Raw genomic sequence first — 6,108 nt, 5'->3', positions numbered from 1 at the left:
AGGTCAGCGTGTTGGTAGCAGTCTGATTAAATGGTGGCTGCAGTCCTCCTGCAGAGACAGGTGTGATTCTGTTGGAGCAGGGATCCTGTAGAAGGGGACAGTTTTTCTCTGATGGTCCAGTGGTGGTGTAGGGCTTGGTATACCTCTGGGAATCCAGTGGGAAAAGGCTGCCTGTTGTGTTCTCAGATTGTATATTGGAAGGAATGCTTGGCTCCTCCCCCTGGGCAAAGCAATGGGATGATGTGATTTTTTCAGTCATGCAGTGAGACTCAGTGACCCATTAACAGAGGATATTTCCTGGAGAGAGGATTGCTTGTGGAAGAGATAAAGAAAACTGCCCAATTAACAGACGATAACTGCCCCACTTCTAACAGATGGCAATGGAATACACACCCCCAGCCACATCTTGCATTTGCAACCTAAGACAAGATCAAAATACTCTTTTCAAGGATTTGACAAAGATGGTTTTCAGCAATTAATTGGTGGACATTTCATGTATTAATTTCAAGTATTATGAGTATTCACCTTGGCATTCAGTAAGGCAGCTCCAATACAGCTGTTATAAATGTGCTGAAAACATATTTTAGGTTTTAATGGTGCAACTCAAAGCTAACTGAATTCTGTTACTCCTGTGTCTGGGTTAAGTTTCAATTTTTTTGTAGGAGGGTAAGGTTGCTGAAAGGCAGAAACTTGCAAAAGGGCAATACCTGAGTTAATACAAACTATTGTTTGGTGGACTCAGTGTTAAAGACAAAAAGCCACACTGTTTGGTTCCGAAGCTGAATTGACAGACGTGCGCGTCATCTTCTCTCCTTGGCTAAACCCTAGAGCAACAGACAGTAAAGTAGGTGCAGGAGGGGAAGTGTCCATCCTTACCTGAACTTTGAAGAGTAGAAATTGAGACAAATGCAAGACTGCCATTTTGCAGTGTCTGTTCAAAGTGTGTTTGTAGCTTGAACCTGTGAGAATTGTAATGTGCTACACCTCAGTAAAAGAAAGTTACAGGTGCAGTGTCTGAAGCAATACAACAAAATGGGTTTTCTTGAGTTACCTTGTGATGATTGTAAATATATCAGTGACTGAGTTGCTCTGGGTGTATATGACTTAATTTTTGAGCTTTGTTTTTTGTCAGATTAGAAATGGCAATATAACAGCTGAAACTTAACACAGAAACAAGCAACAAACCTAAACCTCTCATCTTATGTTAGTTCAATTTTTCATGCTCACCTCATATAAGTTATACATGCTACTTTTCACTTATTTCAGGCAGTTTTCATTCAATTGTTAGTAAGCTGTTTCTATGCTTTTTCTACTGATAGTGCCTGCTTGCTGGATAGAGTGCAGTCATTCTCTTGTGTTGTCAGAAAAATTACTGTTGAGCATCTGCATCTCATTTTGTGCTGAGTCAGACAATCCCTATAAACCCTTTGTGCTGTCAGGTGGTTGCAGTCCTATTACTAAAAAGTAGCAGAAAATGGACATAGAGTGTTCTGGTCTAACAGGCCACTCCAAGCTCTGAGCATCTGGCTCTTATATATATATATTCTGATGCTGGTGACAGCCTCTTGAGACAGCGTTTTCTGGTAATATTTTCATTTTTGCAGTCAGTATTTTCTAATGGAAATAAAAGGGGTTTGTCAGAACACTTCTAATCCTCCTTCTTCTCTTGTTAGATACCAAAATAACATACTCCTACCCAGCTTCTATTTATGAAAGTAAAAACTGTGTTGGAATTGCAGTTGTATACTCCATTATCAGCTTGTGGTCACAGTGATAATTTGGTCTGTTCTTTCCTACCCTTCTCATTGGTAGAACAGTTCAAACCAGAAAAATCAGCTCCCGAAAAATCTCTACTAAGGCAGTATTTCTCTGGTGTATAAAGACTTTAATCTGTGTCCTGTGTATTTAAAGCAGTGTGGAGGAAATCTTCCCTCCACCTGTTCTCTTTGGCTGGGATTCACCGGCTCTCAAGATTGTTTCTCACAAATCATTAAGAATATCTCTTCTTTCCTTTTCCCTTTTTCCTCCTTGATCTGCTCAGACTTAATCTCTTTAGGTCTCTTAAACAATCGTCCCATGCTTGGTTGGGATCTTGATCTCCTGAAATTGGACCTATTATACTTGACTGTGACAGGGGAATACCCTGACCACACTTAGACTGTAAAATACACGACTGAGATTGTCCTAAAGCGTGTTTGACTAAGTGCTGGGTTTGCCACCTAAACCATGCAAGATGGGGATTCATACAATTGTAACCCTTGGCAGCCAGGTAACCCTGTAAATGCCTTAAGTTCTCTTTGCCAGGAGTTCAACTGCCAATAGAAATCACAGCTCCTGCACCATAAATCAGGTAATTGGGACTGATGCACCCACTTAGTTTCCTGACAACCCCCACAAGCAAAAAAGCAATACCCATGCAGCACACTGTCTATTTTGACACTTAATACAAGCTAAATTCCTAGGCCCACACCTCCCCCATTTTTCTGTCTTGCTGAGTAAGTGTACCCAGTAAAAATTTAGCTCCACACCAAACTGTCAGCTGTATGGGGAGGTTAAGATTGCATCTCTGAGCACTGCCTTGTGTCACACAGTCCAGTATCTGTTGAAGTGTCTTAACCTACTCAGAGGTTATATGGACAGGCTGTGCCGGATCAGTTCCTTTCAGCAAAGGTCGAAGTTCATCTAATAGCTCATTTGGGATGCCTACAATAGGGCGCAGCCATTGCAGATCGCCAAGTAACCTTTGAGCATCATGCAATGTATGTATTTTAACATTTAATTGCAGTTTCTGGGGGGTAACAATTTGATTGGTAAGTGTCCATCCTAGATATTTCCAGGGTGCAGATAATTGAATTTTTTCAGGAGCTACAACCAGTCCATGTAGTTTCAGAGCATCATGTATTTTTTGAATTTGTTGACCTGTAAAAGGTTGCAGTTGCGCAAATAAAATATCGTCCATGTAATGATAAATGGTTGTTTCAGGCCAGGCTTGTCGTAAAGGTTGTAAAGCAGTGTCAACATACAGTTGACACAAGGTGGCGCTGTTGCGCATTCCCTGTGGAAGAGGAATCCATTCAAATCTCTTGTCTGGCTCTTCTCTATTTAAAGCCGGTAAGGTAAAGGCAAACCTCCGAGTGTCTCGAGGGTGAAGAGCAATAGTAAAAAAGCAGTCCTTAAGATCAACAATCAAAAGTGGCCAGTCCTTTGGCAACATAGCTGGGTTAGGCAAACCTGGTTGTAAGGCTCCCATAGGCTCCATTTGTTCATTTACAGCCTGCAAATCATGTAGTAAGTGATACTTCCCTGACTTCTTTTTAATAACAAAGATAGGGGTATTCCATGGACTTGTTGACAACTATAAATGGCCTTGCTTATATTGGTCGTGTACTAGTATATGAACTTGTTCCAGATTTTCCCTTTTTAACGGCCATTGCTTAACCCACACTGGAACATCCGTGGTCCAAGTTAGGGGGATTGGGAAAGTCCATGCAATGGCCATTAGCCCAAAGGGTGCTCATTTGTCAGCACTACTCCCATTTGAGCCAAAATGTCCCGACCAATAAGGCACTGTATAGTAGGGGGCAAAAGTACAATTGAGAAAACACTCCGCAAAGTTTTTCCATCAGTAGTTATGGATAACATCAGCAATTTTCTTGCAAGCGTTAGGCCTCCAATCCCTGTAACTGTCACTGTGGTTGGCTGTAATGGCCAGTTGTGGGGCCAGAAATGTGGACTAACAATGCTGGAGTCCGTGCCAGTATCCAATAAACCTTCCAAGGTTTGCCTCCCACCCCGATACTCTATTATTACAGTGCGCTTTGGTCGATCATTCAGGTTCATTGTTAATAGAGTGAGTCCTCCAGTGGAACCAAATCCTCGTTCCCCTCTCGACTGTGATTGACAAGGGGGTAAAGGTTTAGTCATTTGTTCCAATGGAACCAATTGAGCTATCCTCTGTCCTTTCTCAATTTGTATTGGCAGAAAAGGAGTATGCACCATGACACAAATCTCCCCCATATAATCAGTGTCTATTACCCCAGGTAAAACAAACAATCCCATCGTGGTGGCTGATGATTGTCCCAGAAGCAAAGCTCCCATAGGTTGTCCATCAATGATGATTGGTCCCTTTATTCCAGTTGGAACCTTTTCCAGTTGGATGGTCATCAATGTTACTGCTACTGAGGCTGCCACGTCCAACCCAAGGCTCCCGGTGGTGGCTGGTTGAAGGGAAGCTGGGCTGAGGTGTTGACAGCAGCTACTTGTGTCTGGGTGCGGTGGCTGGTGGACGCGCTGGCCTTCCCGTTTCCCAAGCAGTGTCAGCAGGTTCCGGTGTTGTGGGTATCCAAGAGACAATTTTGGCACCAGACGCTGGCTGCTTGACAAGCCCGTTGCGTATGTCCCATGCCTCCATACCAGTAACATTTGAATCGGCCGGCAGATGAAGCCCGAGGAGTATTTGTTGCCACTGCTTGTAGGGGCGCAAGAGCAGCTAACACCTGACTCTGTGAGGCTGCTGCTTTTTTTGTAATCCTACTCCTAACTCCTTAATAGCGTCTACTAACATTGCTTGATTTCCTACAGGCATATTTGCCAATCGTTCTAAAGCTTCTTCTATAGACCGATTAGCTCCTAGGGTATTTAATACATTCCTTGTAGCCTGATTACAGTTCTGGAGTGCACATTGTTTTAACAAAGTACCTTTCATGAAATCAGGGACTCCTGCCCGCTCGATAGCATTGGCTGCCTTATCTATAAAAGATCCAAATGACTCATCTCTTCCTTGCTTTATTCCCATATAAGAGGGAATCCCCCCTGGCTCTTTTATCCTATCTATAGCCAAACGCACCAGGCGCATAGCCTCTCGACATTTATCAGGACCAATTAACACTTGTGCTTCTGTCCGAAGAAAAGGCCCTAGACCCATTAGCTCCTCTAGGGTTATTCCGTGTAACGGGTTGCCTGGCTGCCGTGCTACTGCTACACATTCCTGGCAGAGTGACTGCCAGTGTGCATTAAACAAGAGCTGCTGATGCTGAGTGAAGATAAGCTTCGCTATTCCTCTGCAATCAGCCGGCAGAAACACCTGAATCCCCCAGATATAATCAGGCATTTGTTTTGTGGGCTCACTGGTTACCCCAAATTGACTAACTGTGGACTAACTGTAATTGTGACAACAGATTCCAGTCTAGTGCAGTAATTGTTGCTTGATACCCACCCCCTGCCACAGCTGAATATATCACCGGACAAGCAACATCCATAGCTGCTGCTATAGCCTCTCTATCCCCCGAATCCATGATATCTTTTGCTACCGCTGCCCGTGCCTCCCTTCACCCCCGTGCAATGGCCCCCGCTAGGTCACTCTCTGACCCAGGGATTGGCTCATTACTAGGAGGAGGAGATGGAGGGTCTGGCACAGGCGGTGAGGACGGTGCTGTTGTAGCACACGCAGGGGGTGAGCTGCTGCTCGAAGCAGGAGCTGATGTTGGTGGCAAAATGACTGTGGATGTGGCAGAGGGTAATGGACAATTGAACCAGTCTCCATAACCCTTATTCTTATCATGCGCTACACTAGCTTGCTGAGCAGCCTTATTTTCTGCCTGATATTGTAATAACTCATCATGCACGACTCACCATAGCTTACCCAACTTTTTTGCACTTTTATCTTCATCTATAGCTGCCTCCCACAGCTTGTCCCAAATTTACGCCACTCCGTTAACTCATGTACTGTATGAGGATTTTGAAAAACTCCCTGTGCATACCCATAAGCTAACAACCCAGGAAGCTCTTTCTGCAAATCTATGCCCTTAACCTGACGCTTTTGTAAAAAGCAAGTAAATAAATCATATGCTGCTTGCCTTTCTCTTTCCATTTTAAGAACGTCAGCGCAGTTGCAGCCCCACAAGGTCTCGGCAGCAAGTATCAGCCGGGCTCTCTGTTCAGGTCACCCAGGGGGCGGCACCTTCCCTTTTTCAGCGGTGCTTATTCGCCGTCCTTGCTGCGACAGGACCCGAACTCCTGTACCGATCCACCGTGGTCACCGTTACAGGAATCACGTCGCAGGGTCACCATTTGTAGGATCAGGGGAGAAATGCGGCACTCAATATGAGT

The sequence above is a fragment of the Agelaius tricolor genome, unplaced genomic scaffold, assembly GCF_023055355.1.
Source record: "Agelaius tricolor isolate 1412-34295 unplaced genomic scaffold, bAgeTri1.0.p SCAF_4, whole genome shotgun sequence".
Taxonomy (NCBI): domain Eukaryota; kingdom Metazoa; phylum Chordata; class Aves; order Passeriformes; family Icteridae; genus Agelaius; species Agelaius tricolor.
Note: the sequence above shows the minus strand (reverse complement) of the source record.